Source organism: Nesoenas mayeri (genome assembly GCF_963082525.1).
Source record: "Nesoenas mayeri genome assembly, chromosome: Z".
NCBI classification, from domain to species: Eukaryota; Metazoa; Chordata; class Aves; order Columbiformes; family Columbidae; genus Nesoenas; species Nesoenas mayeri.
The window spans coordinates 28,590,202-28,612,045 of record NC_137542.1 but is presented as its reverse complement, the minus strand read 5'-3'; the positions used below and the strand labels follow the sequence as shown (position 1 = coordinate 28,612,045).

At 33.0% G+C, this 21,844-nt stretch overlaps 1 protein-coding gene across 2 annotated transcripts in view; it reads left to right on the top strand.

The window, feature by feature from the left end:
* CNTNAP4 (contactin associated protein family member 4) overlaps positions 1-21,844 on the top strand; it is a gene marked incomplete at both ends in the record, with an annotated part of 241,836 nt that overhangs the window by 82,848 nt on the left and 137,144 nt on the right. The window lies entirely within an intron of this gene.

Here is a 21,844-nt window from a genome sequence, read left to right as displayed (position 1 = left end):
AGCAACACAAAGAAATAAAAATCATAACTGGGAAACAAACAAACAAACACAACCACAGTTTATTTAAAAAACTAATAAGTATTAAGCAGTATTTAATTTGATCATCTAATTCAGTCTAGTTTCTGATGTTCCAACCCATTTATCTTCTGCTAGCTTTGTAGTTAATATTCATAAGCCTTGCTATGCTCATCACGTTTTATTCACATGGATTTTTATTGAGAGTGAAGGACATGCAGTACTAGACGACAGGTCCAAAATCCACAAGAAAAATTGAATGATACAGCTCTAGACCAGGGCTACATCTTTCTTTGTTCTCAATAATAGCAGCTTTGACTAAAGGAGGAATATTGACACTTGCCTATGATTTTATACTGTCAAGTTACTTGTATGATTCTGTCTATACAAAGAGCTGATTCATTTTTAAATTTCACTAAGCTTTATGCTTCAGTTGTTTCTTGATGCAGTTAAACATTATGTTAAAATGTATTTCATTTTATGCATTTTAATTTTGTTGACTTTTAATTCAAAATGTTCCTGTCACTCTCATTGTCAAATGCCATCTATGGTATAATGAGATTATGCACTGGCTTACTTGTTGCATAATTATCCTTCTTTTTGAATTTGCTGCATTACTTCTGTTTAAGATTATGTTTTCATAACAGAGAAAAATAAATGATTTTCTAATCCATATGGCTGTGGGGAGTGAGAAAAGAAAAACAATCCTCCAAGTGTTAAATGAGCCTAAGTTGCAATAATATTGTCTTTGCCCATCTTCAGACAGACTGATAAAATAAATCTGAGTGGTAGAGCTGCTTGATGTCTTCAATGAAGGCTCTTTTGAAATCTCATATTGGTATTGCAAACAGTGATATAGTTATTTCTTGAATATTGCCACCATTAAAATATAAAACAAAAGTTCCAAAATATTGTTAAATGCTGATGCAGGCATAGGGGTAAGGAGGTATTTAAATCTGTAGGAGGGGAAAAGTAAAGCTTCAATTCCATTATCTTAATAGAAAATATTATTTTAATGATAGCAATGCAGATTGAAGGTATGGCTTGCAGGCAGTGATGTAAACCATCAAATTCAAGGATAGTCTATTGATAGTTTTTATGTATCTTTGTTTAGGATTTCTGCTTCTAGGGGAATATATTTTCACTTTTCTAAAGTAATGCATAGATGCAGTCTTGGAATGAAAGTCTTAAATCTCTATTTATTTTATAGATTTTCTCCGACTGTTATCTGTTTATGTTAAGTGTTCTTAAATGAAGTGTCCTAGTTCATATCATCCAAAACATCCCACATTTTATGATCCACACAGTGTTATTTCTGCCTTTCTAACTGAGTCATTACCATATTACAAGATTGCTTACAAGAAGTAACATTTTTACTTTTTTTTTTTTTTTTTTTTTTTACTAATACCATGCATTAGAAAGACAGAAGATGCCCAGTTTTTAGGGCCCTGTGCTAATAGAAGTGCTTCAGAATTCTTCACTGTATGTAAATATTCGCCCTTTGTAGCCACTCATCTAAGCTTAAGTAGAAAAGATATTCTGTACAATTTCACAGTTTCCTACCTTTTATTTTCCTTTTCAAGAGTTAATTTTGAATTGTCTTTGTCATCTTATGGCTTATCTTAACTCAAGGTTCTGAAGCTCTGTCATCAGTGGAGCTGATCAGAATTTTATCACTCACTGTAAAATTTTTATAACAACTGGGATTCAAAGAGGACTATCTAAGTATATGCAAATGACGTAGTTATAAAAACTTTATTTTTATTCACTGGAAAAGGAAGTATTTTCTAAGACTGGTTCTTCTGACCTGCGATGTCTTCGTTAGGTTGAAATGAATGATATACAAGTGTCTTACCCCTCCCCTGTCTATAAAATGCTCCATTGTCTATTGGTGCTGTGTTTTGATGTAGATATTCCGAAGTCAGGTGGTTTAAATCTCCTCTCTGTGGCTGCTGAGTATGATTTGTTTTGACTGTCTGAATATTAGGAATTGGTTTACAAGGAATTATGGTGACTGTAGTCTTTACCCATGGAATACACCTAGATGTCATGGACAGTTTACTGATAATTTAAATGTATGCCTTACTTGCTGTCTTATACCTGTAAGGAGTTTACCTTTCATGTAGTTCTTTATCTAGTGTTTAAAATCCTTTAATTACTAAAGATACTTTTGCGAGACTAATTCCATTACAGTCACTAGGACTGCTTGCATTGTAGATTAAGCATTTATATGTGTAGTTATATATAGTTTTTCAGTAGGTTTTTTTATTAGTACAACAAAAAAAATCTATTTGCACTCATTTTTATTTATTTCCTCAGTTACATGACTATTGCTATCTTTTCTAAAGTTGTCTATAAGTATTTTATGTATTGTTCTTGATGCTTACAGTAAGATTTTTCAGGCAGAAATTCCTGGGATCAATATAAACATATTTATAAAAATGGGTACAGTTCTTGTCAAGATGTCTCAAGTGCAATATTTGTTATTAATGGCAAAATACATACTTTCAGACAGAAATATTTATTTTTGAGAAGAACTAGTTTAATCTTGGAAAGAGATTAATTCAGATCAATTTTAGATTTACTTTAATGTTATCGTAAATGTAAATGTGTTTGAACAAGGAATTGTGTGTATTTATGTGTATGTTCTTCAATCTATTTCTGTTTTTTTCCATTCCTTATGGTGTAACGTCAGATGCAGTAAAGCCAAATCTCCCAAGCCCAACCTTTTGCATAGTTATTTTTCTTCTTACTGCTAAAATGAACAGTGGTTGCAAATCTGTTATATGATAAGCTACCAGATTTTCACTCTGGAGCAGACAATTCTTTTCACTTTTTTTCTTTCAAACTTCAGGCAGCATACAGTAAAGCATCATAATATATATATGGTAAACTTAAGGTTTGGTTCAAGAAGAGCTAAGAAAATTTATACATCTTTAAATATTGCCTTTAATATTGGTACTGAATTACTTCTTCCTAGCAATTTGAATTCTAGATATCATCACCTGTATTTTTCCTAGGATGACTCTCATACTGTAAATGATAGTTTATTTTAACTATTTGGGGCTACATATATTAATCCTTTTAACTAATGTATTCTTTACCTTTAACTAATTTCAGAGTTTTGTATCACAAATGTTTTTATGCTGTGTACTCTCTCCTTAACATTACTAATTAAATGTTTCTTTAAAAGGGAGAGCAATAAAGTAACAGATTATATTCTCCATCATTTAAAAAAAAAGTAGCAATACGAAGGAGAGGAATTTATTTACAGTTTGAATGACAAGTTTCCCATGGCTGATAATTTCAGAGAAAGCATGAGTGACAAAGCTCATGGGGAAATGCATCACAATGCCATTCATTAGCAGGAGTTTTGAAGAAGAAAAGAAATACAATTTGTCTTCAATTAAAAGTTGACTATTTCTTCTTTGATACAGGGAAGGAAATACAAAGAAACTCAGCCTTAGGTTTTGTTGTTTTCTTGCTTTGCTGTATTGTTGTTTGTTGATTTTTCTTGTGTGTGTTTTATTTGTTTTTTGTTTGGTTGGGTTTGGGATTTTTTTTGTGGGAGTGTATTTTGTTGTATTTTGTTTTGTTTTTCCCTGAGAGAATAATGATTTTTCCATTCTATAATTATGATTCAATTTTCAGTTTTATTTGTTTTTAATATTTCTTCTAAAATGTCTATGCAAAGCAGTGGAATTAAATATTTCTACAATATTAGCTAAATTTTGGGGAAATTCTCACCATTTTTACAACATCTCTTTAAAAGGCTAGTCTTTGCAATGTAGAAGCATGTTTATGTCTGTGTATGTTTGCATGTATATTTAAATTCTGAAGTCTGTTTTCCATTTTATTTACCTTAGCTGAAGTTAAAGCTGGGAAGTCTATCATAATTTACTCATATTGTGAGTTTGAATAGAAGTAGTTCCGTTTAGCAGTTACTATTCTGATGATATGTAATAAAAATGCATGAATGTTGAGTGATTTGTTGTGCCTGAATTGCTACATGTATTCCCAACTTTGCCTTTCAAGGATTTGCAGTATTAAGAGTTTATCGGAAACTTCCCATGCTGTAAAATGACTCACCATTATGGAAAGTCCCGATTAAGGAATACTGATTAATAAGTATTCTGTGATAGTCACATTATATGATTTAAGACTGCGGAGTTGCTTCACAGTTTTGTTAAAGTTGGTGGTTCTTCCTCAGTCTCAGGAATTCATGTGTTTGCTAGAAGCTATTATGCTCCTCATTGGAGAAAAATCAGTCACTGTTCTTGATCATTATCTGTTTCATACTAAAAATAAAAGGCTAAACCTGCCTATTTAGTCCTACTTTAGAGGACTTCTGTTGATTCCTTCTTTGAACCAAACCAATTTCTACTCTTTCAGTATCCCAAGGCAAAGATAATTTAAATGAGTACTCCATCACTACATTTTCCTTAGGTACAGATTCCAAAAGTTCTGACTTCAGTACATAGACTGGCATGTCACTTTTTCTGTTGCTTCTAACAGAAAATAAAGAACCTCTTTATCTACGAATTAAAATAGAGCAGATGGTGATGACTTCCACACAATTGATTCTGGTGTGCCTATACTTATTGTAGTTTATTCATCATTCACAAAAAACTCCCAACAGAACACTTTTAACTACTTGACTCAACTATGTAATGCAAGGACATACAACAACTTAGCTGCAACTGACCTCAGTCAGTCTGTAATACAGTCAGAGTGAAAAACATAAGAGTTTGTCAGGTTGCATAATTATGAGTAAAAACTCAAAAGTGCACCAATATGTTTAAAGTGGTTAAAAAAATTTATGTGCAGCTTTTAATTTTTCAATTCTTGCTTGTAAAGGATAATAGCATAAAAGACAAGCAAACTGTGTTTTAATTCATTATGTATATTAAAGATCCTCTGCATCCTATGCAGAGTGTGTGTTTTAAATAAATAATAATTAAAAAACCACAAACCAAACCAAAAACAAACAAAACCCAAAACAACCAAACAACAACAACGACAAAAAACAGACAAACAAAAAAACCCAACCAAACAAAACTGAATGTGTATCCCAAAACTGCCAAATGTGTCACTGTAATCAAACTGTCTTGACTTGGAAATGTTATATTTCCAGAAGGTTCATTATTAGAGCAATAGGAGCTGTCGTGGCATCACTAGTATCCAAATCAAAAAGTATACAAATACAGTTCACAAAACTAAGAGCCACAGACTAGAAATATGGGAATCAAGAAGAGAACAGTGAAAACTAGTGATTATCAAAATCCATGCAGGTCAGAAGTAAATTTTCTGGTGTTGTTGAATTACACTAAAGGTTCTCAGGATCTGAAAGTGAGAGAGGGGACTTCGAAGTTTAATCGCACATAAACAAGTCATCTATGTTATGCCAGTTTAAGATGATAATTGAAAGACTTTCACATTTGAAAGTTTGCATGTAAAATAAATATAGAGATAAATAGAAAATTACTTCATTTCATAGAGTATGAAGAACAATATTACATAAACTTCTGTAGTTTCTTGTATTGATATGTTTTTATTCCTATTTCACCATTATCATAATTACAGTGAACCAGACATAAATAGTTCCATATGTATATACACTTTAAAAAGTACTTTTTTTTTTTTTTTTTTTTTTTTTATTCCGGAGGCCTTTAGACAGTATATATAATGGCACATGTCTGTGTGGTGTTATCTGTCTGTCGTAATAATGTTTTTCTGTTGCTGAACATAGTTATGACAAGGAAACAATTTTGTATTTTATGTAGCTTAATTAACTTATTTCACAGCTTAATGTAACATAAGGGATCTTTTTTGTTGTGTGTGTTTTGGGGTAGGGCCAGAACATGTTTCTGTGTAAGAGATGAGCACTGGAAATGGGCATTCTTATCTTCCACTTAATGCACGCAAGATGGGTCCAAACAAGAATCTAAAATTCAATCTGAGATAACAGAGATAAGTTTCGATGAAAACGACTTGGATACTTGAATTCAGACATCTGAAATGTGTGCTTAGTCTGTTACATTTCTTGGTGTGAGGAGGAGAATACGAACAGATGCATAATTCGTAATTAATAATTTATTCAATGAACGTTTGCATTTTCTGCTTTAGAATTGTCTGTTAAGAGTGTGGTTAACATAAATGAATTTACTATTTACAAGTTATTTGTATAATAATGCTTTTGAAGATGCATTGTGATTTTTATTGTTATATTATTGCTACCATTCATGAACATATCCTGGGCTGTTTTGAATATGTACATAGATCACAATCATATGTTTAAATTCCTCAACTAAGTGACCATAAGTGTTAAGTTCAGGGCTCCCTGAATAAAAGTTCAAGGTACTGAATTTGAAATTAATTTTCCAGAATAATTCTATACTGATTTCATGACATTGTGGTGAATATGTTTACATTACCCCACGAACTAGGAAACTGTGAGTAGGGAAAACAAATGAGATATGAAAATCATTAAAAGAATTTAATTTAAAGAAGATTATGAGTGATCAGTTTTAACATCTGCACAGTTCAAGGGGAAATTAAATCTAGGCATCTCAGTACAGTTAATCTTCTGAATATTTGTAGTAACATCTGATTTCTTGCCCTTCCTCTTTGTTTCCACAGCAGTCACTTATCTTTTGTAATTGTCAGAAATAGTACATTGGATAACATTTTCATGAATAACTCTTTGGTTACCTCATACAACGCTATAAAATTTCACAAAAGCTGACATCTTCGTATTCCTCCCAACCAAAACAATGTTTCGGTCTATATACATGCACACTCACAAATGCAAAGATAAATTCCACCATGGAGAACAACTGTTAAAAATTCTAATCAAGAAAATTTATATAAAAATAAATCTTACACGTCTATAATTGAGGGAGGCATGGGAAGACTGTTGTCAAGCAATATTACTCAAACATTGTTTTGCTCACTGCATGTGGAAGAAGCTTACAACTGTGTAGTTAGAACTCAGAAAGTTAAACAGTTGAGTGGAGAAAAGTGCTGGGCGATGTAGGAAGAGGCAGAAGAAACTGAAGGAGAATACTCTAACTTGGGATAAAAGGAGCTTGAAGGGAAAAAATGAAAAATGAAGTATGAAGAAAATCAGAGCTACAAGAAATCTTGGAAGGAATAATAAATGCATCCGTCTATGATGTGAAGCTTTTGTGAAACTGGTTGCATGCATAAGCTTCTATTTATGACAAAGACATTATTATATTTATCTAAAATATAAACATTTCTGAACTTAACTTCTAAGTTTTTGGATATCCACATGTAATTTTGTTTAAAATGAAATTTGACCACACTGTTATTTTTAGACACTTAAACAGTAATCTAGTAAGACTAATTTAGCAGTCACAATGGTTAATGCTCTATATAAAATAACTTACAGTAGCTGAAGAGATGAACGCATGCATCAAGATTAACTTGTCCCAGAATATTTAATATAGGCTAAAAGGAAGATTGAAACATCACCTAATAGTACAGTGTTCTAAGTGAAATCTAGATAAATTGCTTGGATAAACATTAAAGAAATGGCAGCACACGTGTGGGGTGAAAAAAAATAAAAGTTACATGCACACAGTTAAAGAAACCATAATTTAGCTAAGGACAGCAAGACGCTTTCAAAATATGCAGGTCCAACAACAAAGAGAATTAAATGTTCTAGTAGAAGTAGACATTCACAGATTAGTTTTAATGATCATGTTAGCACTGCAGTCATTAAATTGCCCAGATGAGCATGAGTTTTGGGAACCAAATTTTAATGTGTTAGGATGATACTTTTTCACTTTAAAGACTGCTGCCCCTGTAAACTGTTAACTTAGCACTAGATTTGAACTCTGGGACTAATCTTGATCAGAAATATTTTTCTGAGAGGTATTTGACACATCAAGCCCATCTTTAGAAAAAGCAACAGAAAAGCAACTAAAACTTGCTGTATTCGTGGAGTATACGAGAAACAGCAAGTAGCTAGTTCATTTCTACTGCTTTTCTCTGCATGTTTAGTTAGTGAGTTTGTGCTATAAAAGCCTGAGCATGACTTTGCACTTCTAATATGCACAAATCCTGGAAAAGACAGGTGGTTTTATAAATATCAGTAGTTATTTTTCATTAAGGTATTTATTGTATTTAGACGTTTGTTTATCTTTAATCTAAATATGGTGATGGTGGCATACTGTTTTTCTGTGAAATTAAGTCACTGTGGTAGATGTTATTATGTGTTGTTTCTGCTCATGTGTTATCTTAAAGTCATTAACACTACAACGTTCACTTGGTGGAAAATACTGTAGGAAGTACTACAACTAGAAAAAAAAAAAAGTTTTAGTTCTTTGCCTCTCTGATGTAATATTGATCATGTTCTCATACTCACATGAGAATTTTGTACTTGAACACATATTCCTGTCTGAAAATCACTTGTGATTAGTGCAAAAAATTATAATATGGATAGGAAAATATTGTCCTTATTTTCAACAACAGACAGATTGTGCACATTGCAGATAACTTGGGGAAATCAAGCTGTCTTCAAAGAAAACATTTCATCTTCATAAACAGAATAGGATGTGTTTGGTCTGCTCAAGGACATCTGAACTAGTAAATAGTAGCAGACCTCATGTTCAACTTCTCTCCTGTTTACCCCAGCCACTCTCTTAGATGTAGCAAAAATGCTTTCAGAAATTGATGCGCTTGGAAACATCTTTCTATTATACTAATATTTGGTTTACACGTAGTATAATCCCCAAAATTTAAAGTTAACCAAAGAGAAAGCCCTATTTTTTGTAAAAACTTCAGTCATTGGACTTCAGAGAAGACCTCATGTTTGTTTTGAGTATATATAGCCTTAATCCTGGTATTGTGATGGTCATGCCATTATGATGGTATGTTATCTTTACAGCACAGTTGTATTTGTATTGTCTTCACATTTCCCTTTCAGATACTTAAAATTCCTTTGGAAAACTTTTCAAACATTGAAGTTACAGATTCTTAAAAGTAGAAATAGAAATTCTGGGATCTAAGTGTTGCTGACTTGCTTGAACCTGATAGCTCCAAAGTACACTTGATGCCCAAATTCCTATTTCAATTTATAGCAATCTGATTTTTTTCTGTAGTATTTCGGCAGTTTCAATCCAATCTTTATCTGTTTCTGCTCTTTCTCTGGATCTGTATTTCTATAGAAGAGATACCATGATTAATAACTTTATCTTACATTGTTGGATGATAGTTTTCAGTTCGAATAGGAACAGTTGTGCGTCACTAATGTTTTAAAATCATGGATGGTTGGTTGGTTTTGTTTTGTCCTTTGCTGGAGTAAATACATGTTTGCTTTTTGACCTAGTTCATGTACCAAGCTATTGTAGGAGTAAGATCTGCCATTATGCTTCTGTAGCTATTCTGTTACGCAAACACAACACAAATGCCTTTTATTTCTTGTGCTGTGTGATCTGACATGAAATTATCACCCTGCTGTATGTTGCTGCATGAGCTGTTCAGTTCGCAATAGCACACTGTACTCTGAATTCATGTCTAAGTATTTGCTGGAAACCTGGATAACCTCTGCTGTGTCATTTGTTTATGTAGTTAAAATTGTAGATAACGGCTAGGCATAAAATTCTAAACACTGTTAGAATGCGGAGACATTTTTGGGAAAAAGGTAAAATCTGTTCTTAAAGTACATTTTTAAATTGGCAAGGATAGCTTAAATGTAGGGTGAATCTCTGCATCTAAGACAGAGTTTATAATGGTTAATTATACAAGGAGAATAACAGTTTCAAAAGTATGTTTGAAATTTCTGTTGATTTTTTAAGTGAAATTATCATATACCTCTTAGTATGAATACCTTGTTTTATCAATATCGCCTTCAACTAACATTGACCTGACCAGTATCTCGATAAAATCTACACAATGCATATTTCTTGGTTGACTAAGTTTCTGTGTGATCATCATAACTTTATAGTTTAGGGTCATTGTGCCTTAGTAATGCCATAAAATTCGCTAAAATTTTAGAAGCTTATGCTTAATATTTTTTTTTAATTCATTTTTTTGGCAAAATGAATCATGTAAGAACAAACAAGATTAGTAATCTATATATCAATACCATGTAGTTTCTTGTTGCTATATTTTAGGATGTTTTTGTAAATGGAGATGAATAGTATTCCTCTGTGGGACAAGTATTTAATTTTTAGCAGCACCCATTCCTATGCTGAATAAACTATTAGGTTTTCTCTGGTAGACTAGTGTTTTACCCATTTAAGTCTACATTTTCTATTTGCACATTTGCTACCACTTGTTTTAAAGGTCAAAGTTAAGCAGGTCTAAAATGAACTTTATTCCATATTTCATCCTTTGTATAAAACTTTCTAGATTTAAACTGTGAAAAATATATTTCAGTGTGTTTTAAATAAATGATTTAGCAATTATAGCAGCACTATTATATCTAGTAAAGACTTCTATGAGATCAGTTCTAAACTTTGAAAATTCCATGAACACCTTTTTCTTTCCCACATCTTCAATCACTTGATTTTTTGAAGGTCACTAGCCCAAACTAAAATATCATGGACAGGGACTTCCTTAGTGTGCCTCAAAGTGCCTTTTCACCTATATCTTTATATAGTTAGCCATATGAAAATTAGCTGGAATTGCGTGGGGTTTCTTTATTCCCAGTAGTGCATTAAAATATCAGAAAATTTCTGTGAAACATTCTAACTTATAGAATTTAACTTCTTTTAAGGATATGTATTTCCTTTATCAAATTATTAATTTCCTGTATCTATTAATTTGCCTCCATTTTTTTCAGGTGAAGGTCACAATTATTTTATTTAAATCCCGTGGACATACTGAAACTCTGTTTGACATCTTTGAATCTTTTCAGCTATGAAAAAAAAAAAGGAATTGAGAACATATATTTTTGTGTAGACTTCAGTAATTCTAAGAATTTCACATGCAAAGTAGCTAAGTTTTAATTTTACTTGTTAGGTAAAGTTTTATTTTACTTAGTGGACAGAACTGGCTTACTATGGCATTCACTTTTCTGAGCTTAGGCTGTAGAAGTCCTTATGGGACTCCACGGTATTTGCAATAGTAATCTTTTTTAACTAACTGTTTGTGCAGATTTTTGCTCCTATCCCAGCATTTATTATTTATTAAAGTTACTGGCAGGAATATTTTAGGAAAAGTGATAACAGCTTAACTACATAATATCTTGCATCTGAATTGTGTAGTCATAGGCTTTTGTGAGAAGTTCTTAGTTAAGGAATTGTGTGTTTTTTGTGGAACAGCAAAAAACAAATTTTAATTTCTAGTCATAGATGTGAGGTAGAGTCAGCATAGCATTTTCTTCATGTTTGTGAATTACTATTTTACCTTTTTTGAAGAATGATAGACTTCTAGAAACACATATGATCACAGAATCACATAATCACAGAATGTTAGGGATTGGAAGGGACCTTGAAAGATCATCTAGTCTAATCCCCCTGCTGGAGCAGGGTGATGGGTGAATCTTGCATGAACAATCCATTTTATTGTTGGGAATTTCTAATGGATTATTTTAAAAATAGCCATTTTGATAAATTCATTGTCACCTTCCCTTTCTTCAGTTTTCTGCCTCTCACTAAGGAAACAATGAAAATAAAACAATTTCAGTGAAAACTGAAATATAAAAAATTTGGTGAGTTGAGCTGAGTTTTACTGTAAGAAGTATGTAACTATTAAGGAAAATATGTGTTTTTAGTTAATTAATTATGTGCTAAAGTTGAATACGTTGCTTATTTTCTAAGTGCTAATATAATTAAATATTGTGTAAAAGTATAATGTTAAGCAATACATTATTCAACTACTCACAACCATGAGATGGAAGCAGCACCACAAAAAGAAATATGTAAATATGGACAATAGCAAAGTGGGGAAGGTTTAAATCTGTTTTAAGAAAGATACTTTACTACAACATGTCTGGGATAGAGGGAGGTGAATTAAGAAATAAAACTGAAAGAGAGAAAGGAAAAAGCATTACTGTAACTGGAGGGGATAGACTCCACTTTTGAGGGTCATACAGAATAATTAATTCTTCGTCCTCTTGTTCACTGTCTGGGTTGTGTTTTGTTTTGTGGTTTTTGTTTGTTTGTGGTTTTTTGTGGTTTTTGTTTTTTGTTTGTTGTGGAGTTTTTGTTGTTGTTGTTTTTTGGTTTGGTTTGGTTTGGTTTGGTTTGGTTTGGTTTGGTTTGGTTTGGTTTGGTTTTTTTTAAAGTCCTGGAAGCTCCCTCTGGTTAGAAAAGAAAACAATAATGCAGTAATGCTGTTTCAGTTGTCAGTATGTGCCCTGTTCCCTCACTGTCTTCCAGTGTAGTTCACAACATATTGATTGTCTAATGTCTTCAATTTGGATGTTGATATCTTTCAGTGACATTGGCTATATATAATTTTTTTTCAAACTGCAAGATAATGTTTTAAACTAAAATATGATGAGGGAAAAAATTTATTTAATTTCTTATAAAAAATCTTGGTGTAAACTAAAGTGAATTTACCTGGACTCATTTTCTGAGCTAAAAGTTAAAGATTACAAGGCTGTTAGGAACATTTGCTTGTTAAATTACAGAAAGTTAGTATGTATGTTTGCAGTAGTGTACATGAATTCTACAATTCAGATCTTTTTAAAGGCATATTTTCTATAGCATTTTATATTACTAGCATAAGTATGGGAAATGTTTCTAATACTTTAGCTGGTACTGTGGGAAGGATGTTGAAGACCGTTTCAGAGGCACACTAATATCATCAGAAAAATGTTGATGTATACACATCCTATAAACTCTTTTATTACTACTGATTATTATTAATTGATTTCCAAAATATACTCCTGCAACTGAATCATGTGGCAGATATAGTGTCTAGAGAAATGAAACACAAAATAATGTCTATGTAAAAAAAAAAAAAAAAAGGTAAAATGTATGGAATTAAAGATTTTTTAAGAAATATCTGAAATGCGCAAAACATGATTGGAAGAGATAAATTACATTCAACACAGTTTTCAAAGGTAAGAAACCTACTGAAATACTGTTGTTTTGTGGTGTTTTTTCTTATCACCCCACTTCTGACTTCTTGAGAAAATCAAATTGATTTATCCATATTGTTCTGTTTGAGGTGATAAACTTTAGCCATGTCAGATTGTCCATAGAAATGTAGATCTATATGCTTGATGTTAAAAACTCAGTGTTCTTATTCTTGCTGACCTTTCCATTCAGCTATGAAAACATATAGATATCAACATTTTATTAGATGTATGCCATCAGCATTATGCTTACTGTGTTAGACTTTTTATGTATTTCAGGAATTTCTATTTCTCAAAACATATTACATTTTTAAGATTACTAAGCTAAATAAAGAATAGAAAATGGAACAGTACAAGCTGGGCTTGTCCTTGGCAAGAGCATGGAACATGATAACAAAGCAACAAGGTCTTTTTTATTACATAATAGAGGTAGAGTTGTTATTTATCTGTTCCATAACTTCATTATATTCAGGGATTTCATAGCTTGGCTGTAAATGTATTTTTGCAAAGTCTATGAGGGAATATGTGATATGAGTGGACTACAATTTTTTTCTAAGATTTTTGGTCCCTTCTGATTAACAGTTCAAACAGCAGAAGAATAATAATGTCTTAAAACATAAGTAAACAAAGACTAGAGAAATAAAAAAACAAAAGGCAGAAAATAGGATAGTTTATCTGTGAAACAGAGAAGGGGTGGGTTTTCATTGTTTTTGTTTTTTTGGTTTTTTTTTTTTGTTTTTTTCCTCAATATTGACAACAGAGGCATGTGAAAAATAAAGTTGCTGGCTTGGTGAAGAAGTACAATGTCTTTGGATGGTTATATTGAAACACATTTTTTGCTGTGACTTCATCGGAAAGATCTTAGGACTGGAATGCAATAGAAGACAGTGCAAGAGTTGATGTAAGATTTGAGGGGAGGACAAAGCATACACGAGGGAAAAGGCTGGAAGGATAAAATGCACAATTTAGAGACACTTCATAAAAAAGAGAATATGAGAAAAGGCTGTGCATGGGAACCTGAAAATAAAAAAGAGATCGTAGAGAAAAACCTGCGAGAAATCCAGGTTTACTGTACTGAAGATGACAGATGTCAGATGAGAAACTAGACAGAGAAAATCTGTTTTCTCCTCCCTGCTGTTCCTCAATCCCCATTGTGTTCTGGGACACAGAGTAGGTGGTGGCAGTTGAATGAAAGCATATTGTGGTCCAGGAGAGATTCTGTGTAATCTAAACGTCTCTTGGCACAACTTGAGGTGGTTTCCTCTTGTCCTATTGATTATTACTTGGGATTGTTACTTGGGAGAAGAGATCAGCATACACTCACTACAACAACCTCCTTTCAGCTAATAAACCTTCTTTTCTCCAGACTAAACAACCCGCTGCTGCTCTCATTAGACTTGTGTTCTAGACCCTTCACCAGCTTCATTGCTCTTCTTTGGACACACTTGAGCACCTCAATATCTTTCTTGTGGTGAGGGGCCCAAAACTAAACACAAGATTTGAGCTGCAGTCTCACCAGCATCAAGTACAGTGGGGCGATCACTTGCCTAGTCCTCCTGACCACACTAGTTCTGATACAAGCCAGGATGCTCTTGGCCTTTTTGGCCACCTGGGAAGACTGCTGGCTTATGTTCAGCCAGCTGTTGACCACCATTTCTAGGTCCTTTTTTGCCAATCAGCTTTCCAGCCACACTTCTCCAAGCCTATATCATTGCATGAGGTTGTTGTGAACCAAGTACAGGACCTGGCACTTAACCTTGTTGAACCTCACACAATTAGCCTCAGCCCATCAATTCGTTCAGTCAAGATCCCTTTCTAGAGCCGTCCTACCCTCAAGCAGATCAAAACTCCCACCCAACTCGGTGTCATCTGCAAACTTACTGAGAGTGCAGTTAATCCACTTGTCCAGATCATTGACAAAGAGATTAAACAGAACTGGTCCCAATACTGAGGAACACCACTCATGACTGACCACCAACTGGATTTGACTTCATTCACTACAACTCTTTTGGCCTGATCATTCAGACTTTTTTTTACCATGAGAAGAGGATGCCCATCCAAACCACATGTAGCTAAGTTTATACAGGACAATGCTATGAGAAACAGAATCAAAGGCTTTACTGAAGACTAAGTACACAACACCCACAGCTTTTCCCTCATCCACTAGGTGGTTCACCTTCTTATAGAAGGACATTGAGTTGGCCAAGCAGGACCTGCTTTTCACAAACCTATGCTGACTGGACCTAGTCACCAGGCTGTACATGCAGTGTGATGGCACTCAAGATGATCTGTTCCATGACCTTCCTTGGCACTGAAGTCAGACTGACAGGCCTGTGGTTCCCTGGATCCTCCTGGCCCTTCTTGTAGCTGGGCATCACATTTACTAATTTCCAGTCAACCGGGACCTGTGTGGCTAGCCAGAATGGCTAATAGATGGAAATTGGTTTGGTGATCACCTCTGCCAGCTCCCTCAGAACTCCTGGGTAGTTCCCATCTGGCCCCATAGGCTTGTGCTTGTCTCAGTGGTGTAGCATGTCTCTAACAATTTCCCATTGAATTATGGGGGATTTGTTTTGCTCTTTGTCCCTCAGGGGGCTGGGTGCCCCTAGAACAACTTGTTTTACTATTAAAGACTGTATCTACTGTCATATTCTTTATGGTGAAAAGCATCATTATATGCTTTTTCCAAAATTAATTCTAAAACGTAATACTAGTTTATATCAATATTAACAGGTTTCTTTGGTCACTTCAAAAGATTTTGCCTTTTGAAACAAAAACTAACTATCTTGAAAAATTACAGTTACTATTATGAAAAAATATTACAATAGAGAAGCTACTGACAGCAGTATTTTCTTATGGTTAAAAGCTGATCTTGGGCTAAGTTACCATATTTGGCTTTGGCTTCCCAAGATTAGCAACTTTCTGATGCCAGACAGTGTAAAGTAGAAGAAATTTTATGTTCTAATTTGGTGATTGAAACTACAACTCTTCAAGACAGACTACTGGAAAACAATAATTTCTGGCTAGCTAATAATTGTATGTAAATCTGTCCAGTCTTCATCACTTCTGTGCTTGTTTTGATGGAATTATCTCACAGACAATAATATCTTTTAATGTTGGGAAGGAACAAGAGACAGACATATGTGTTAAGAGTTTTGGCACAAGAAAAACTGCTCTATTGTCTGTCCACTGTTCAGCCAAATAAATTGTTTGCCACTCATTTAGTCTGTAAGCTGAGTTAGCATATTACCTTCAACAGTGTTGAGCAGTGTCTTTTATGAACCCTTTGTATTGGTCTTAAATCCTCAGTTATCAAAAAGAAACAATTAAAAAAGCCTGCTATGTTATGGAGGAAAAAAGTGCAAACACATGAAGAATTCTGCATTGATCTTTTGTGAATGAAAGGCTCTGTCTTCTCTGTTTAAGTGCTCTTTCTCCTTTTCTTTGAGTCTGTATATGAGTCAGTCTTATTTGTTTGTAGATGATGATTAAAATAGGGAAAAACCTCAAATATGTTTGGAGAAATCCACAAGTAGTTCACATGGGCATTTTTATTCCAAGACTGATGATCAACACTTAGAACTGATAGTATGCAGCTGTGATATAAGCATATTAAAAGGAAGACAGATATTTAAGAAATCTTAAAAATTACTAGAAGAGCTGTCATATTGTAGCTTGACTTTTGTACAGCAATTTTGTTCCTGTTCACTCATGTAACCAAAATTTTTCTATCTTCCTATTAGGAACATTTCTTCAATACTATTTTTAAAAATATGTTGAATTGAAAAGCTTGCTCAAAACAGTGTCAAAAACAAAGAATAAACTTGCTGGTCAGTTCTCTGCAGAAGTCAGATTAAAATTCTGGTAAATAAATGTATACTTTAAAAGGTTTATGTTGTACTTTTTATCTTTTTTTTTTTTGAGAAGTATCAGGCTTGAACTGAAACGTGTAATTCTGAAGTAGACGACAAAAGAAGGCAAAATTGTGTTTTTTTCATTTTGGAAATGTTTTACGTTCAAGCCATTTGAGTAATCAGATTTATTAACACTTTACGAAAGGCAGAGCAGTGAGCCATTGTAAATAACAGGACATAAATAGGATGTTTTGTCATCTTTGCTGAAGATGAGGTGTTCAATTTTGTTTTATCTTATTTATCCAAGGTTAAGATATATAGTCATTTTAGTAGGCATGGATCTTTAAATCCAGCAGGAAATCCTGATTCTACATACTGTATGTATGTTTAGCTGTTAGACTTTGCACAAAACTTGCCTTTTCATTAGTGTTATAGTGCTATTAAAAACAAAACAAAACAAAACAAACAAACCAACAAACAACAACTTTAGGTAATTTCTGTTCCTTAATCTGCATTTCAAAGTAAATATAGAAAGAAAATAATTCTTCAGACCCTAGAATGTAATAATATCTCAGTTAAATCATACTACAAATGGCATGAAGAAAAGAGCTAAGTGATATAGGATCCTGTGAAATCTGTTGGAACTAGGGTCATATATATAGAGAGAGAGATAGATAGATAGATAGATAGATATAGATATATAGATATATATATATTTTTTTTAAACTCTCAGCGATAGCAGGTAAGAAGCTTTCCACAAACTAGCAATAAATTGGAACAATTATTCTCTTTCTGGAATTCCAAACACCTTAGACCTCATGGGCTCAAACCACTAATACATATTTTTTATTTGTTTCTTAGGGGCATTTCAAGACCATCATCAGTTTTCGGTTTATGTGTATTACTTGCCATATGTGGATTTTAAGTTTTTCTTCCATTAAATTCCATAAAATTTTATTTATTTGTTTTCAGACCATGAAGAACTTCCACTATTCCATTAATAACAGTATGGTCTTGAACATACTGATAGATTTTTCTTACATCCCCCTGAGTCTTGTCTTTTCCCATCTATGTAAATGTTTTCATCTGTTCCTCACACATCTTATTTTAGTTCTTGAATATCTGTAGAATAAGAGTAATCCAGATTGTAATTTTCCTTTCCATTCTTAATGCATTTAGAATGAGAAGAATACTAATTCTCCCCTGGTTCTGTTGATCTGTATTTCTTGTGGTTTTGAATTGCACCTAGAGTTAATTTAATGCTCATTATAATATGAGAAAATTAACAAGTGGACTAAGAGACTTATGCAACTCTCCATATAAGGCTAAGTCCTTCTTTGCTACAAGTCTCTGGCAAAAAAAATCTGTAGACAGTCTGCAAATCTCAGGGCTTAAACCATCAGAGGACACTGAACTCCTGAGACACAAGGAAAAAACATAACTGTTCACTCTCTGCACTCTCTGTCTTGTTCAACAAGAATAAAATAGGCATAGCTGCTAGTAGTACCCTTCAGTGCCAATTTTTTAGAGTTGCTCAAATGTGGCAAGTAATGAACAAGTAGTTCAATGGAGAACACCATAAATATTTCTTGGCTGCAACAAATACTAAAGAAGACTTTATTTTTTTGTGGATTCCTATTCATGGGAGTACAAGTATGGTATTTTTCTCCATCATAATAAAAGAATAGTAAAAAAAAATAAACAGGAGATTGATTGCAGATCCATATTCCCATTTTCAAATTCTTTGTCACATATAGGTAAGCACATTCTATTTATCTATTCTGTTATCAAAATTGATTTGTTTCATTATACATATTTCTGTTCTATACTGCAGAACAAATGGCAGCTCTACCAAAACAAAGCAATTATAAATAAAAAATATTTTCATTTGACCTATGTTTTCACCACTCATTAGTCAGCAGAATACATTCTGAACTAATTCAAATAACTGACTTAAGAAATTTCTGTCTCTAACTTGTGGGAGAAGAAAATATGGAGGAAGGTACAGGTTAGACCAAAGTTTATTTGAGGGTTAATCTTGATACTATATTTTTTAAATAGTTTGTAATTGCTACGGTGGTAAAAAATCTAGATGTGTATGAATCAATTTTAATGTTATTAATTAATATGTGTTATCCATACATCAAATAACAGAGTAGCTTATAAACAAAGCAGGAAAACATTGAGTATTGCAGCAGTAAGAATAAAGCACCCATCAGTAGTAGAAAGATCATTTGAAAGAACATCAAGTCTTATATTTCATACCTAGGAGATGTCTACCAACTACTAACATGATTATGAAAAAGAGAGTAAAGCTTATATATGTAGGAGGCAAAATTTTTGAATGGAAAGATAAATGCTTGGATAGGAGTCATGAGTAAAGCTCCTCTTGGCACGTTTAATACTACTCTAGTTACTCATGTTACAGAAGAGTGCAAACTAGAACAGCTAAGAATATCATCCAAGAAATGGAGAGCTTATAACTTGACAGAAGGCAAAAATATTTTGATTTGTTGATTCTAGCAAGAAAAGATGAGAAGAGCTTTTGTTCACTATCTATAAATGTATCAAAAAGTACAAACTAAAAGGAGATAACATCTATTTAAGATAAAATGGCAGGGCAAGAGGAGGGAACAAAAAAGCTCTGAAAGTTTGCTCAGAACAAGTTAATAAAAATGTACATGTATAATTTTTCATAAAAATCAGGAAAAAAAAGGGGGCAGGAATTTTGATCAGGCTCCAGCAATAGATTTTCAGCTAAGATCTCCATGTATTTATTTCATTCCAATTAGTTTTACATTGGTTTTACAGTGGTCTAAAATAAAAAAGAGCAATGGCTTTTAAGATACATTTTTCTTCTCTGACTGCATTTCTCTTTTGGTTTGGTTTGGTTTGGTTTGGTTTGGTTTTTTTATTCCTAGTAAATAAAGTCTAATATGAAGGCCATCCAATTTAGTATTATTTTTCTTATTCTATCAGATGGCTTAGGGACTTAGGAACTGATACAGCTTCTTTTACTTATCTCTATAGCACCAGAAAAATAATTTTGGCCTGTGATACATGCTTCACATTAGGAGTTTGGTTAAGTTTATTGGCATACGGGTTTATTTACACCCGACAGTTCCAAAAAACTATTCAAGATCATTAGTAATTATGGGGAGAACTTTATAATTATATACACGAGGGTACAATAAGGTCAAGATTGAAACTTCATCATAGTAATAAAACCTTCGGTTGTGCTTATTTTTATCTAGTTTGTACACTTCAGCATTTTATTTAGACATCTGCTAATCTGTTCTTTCTCAATGCAGGAAATCAGCTATTACATTTTCTTCTATCTAGTTGTTTGAGTTTTTAATTACTGTATTTCCAGGAATTTATGAACTCTTCTTTCAATCTTTTTGTTCCTTATTTTTTATTGGTCTTATTCAGATCTATAGTTGCACTTTTTGCAAAGTTTCTGCCAGTTCCTCTGCTGGGTGTAATTTATTTTTTTGAGATAATTTTGCATGTACTGATCACCTGCATGCCTTCCTCTGAGAGTAGTTTACCTTCATTTGTATAGCAGCGTAAGCTGAGACGAAGGCTTTTCTCTTCCAAATAAATATTTAAATGCGTTAGGGATAATTTCATGAGCATTATTGTGGTGGAAATGATATTACATGGTTGTTTCTGACTTGCCTATCTGCCTCAGGAGGTCTTGATGTTAATAATATTGTTCACATGAAGTCAATATATAAACTCAAGTCAGCAGAGTGTGCATAATTGCTTATGTGTTTGCAAGCTGGAACTGCAAACTGAGTCAGCACTAGCACAGTTAAACATCTGGATCAAAAAGTGTTTCAACCACACCAGCTGAGTAGCTAGGTAATTTTTGTTTGATCGTGTGCTAATCCAAGATTGTCGTATAGCAAAAGAGTTTTTATTTACATATTTCTCCTTGAAATCATTACGACAATAGAGAAAGTTTGAAGAAAACTAAGTAACGCAGGCCTTTGCAGATGACAGATCGTACCAAATTGTAGTTAATTCCCCTGCCCACCACTTTCTAGGTTAAAAAAAAATCATTTCACAGTGTTGTTTCACTTTTATATCTACAAAATAAATCAGATTGCTTTGGGAGAAGACGTACTTACAAGCGATTTTCTGTGTAGTTTATATTACAGAAGTTTTAAGTTATTTATTCTACAGAGGAATTTAGGAGGGGGAAATCTCATCTACCTGTACAGGCTAAATGCAAGTAAATATTGAACCCTTCATGCATATAACTTGTCAAGGAACAAAAGCTAAAGACAACAAATATGGAACTTCTAATTCCAGTTTTTATAATGCTACTGTATTTTATTGTTTCAAAAGTAGTGAAACAAAGACTTTGGTCAGGTCAGGAACCTAATGGTTTTCAGGAACAGTTTATAATGAAAGATTCCCTGAAACACCTTAGAGATCACTTGTTCATTTTAGCTTTGTAGTCTTGCTAAATTTTCTGCAGGGTCAAAGTATTTTGCTGTGAATAAATACATGTTATACAGATTTTGAAAAGGCTAAATTGTTCTTAATAATGTGTAAATTCACTTTAATTGTGGTTGTTCTGCTTTAGTATGTTTCTGATGCAACAGATAACATACTCAGTGTTGTAATAACTAAAACCCAAGAATTATTGCTGGAAAAAATAATTTAAAATGTGACATGGAGATGAAAACCATAGCACTGTTACTGAAGGAAAAAAAATGCAGAAAAAATGTTTTCCTCTTAATGACAGCGGACACATTGAAAACTTTGATCAGATATGATAAATTATTTTCACTCTGTAAAACCAGCACACTCAAATACTCAGTATATGTCTCAAAAAGAGGATTTTTACTTTGTGTAAGCCAAGATTTTTACTGTTGTAGAAGTAAATGTGACATGATAAGTACCA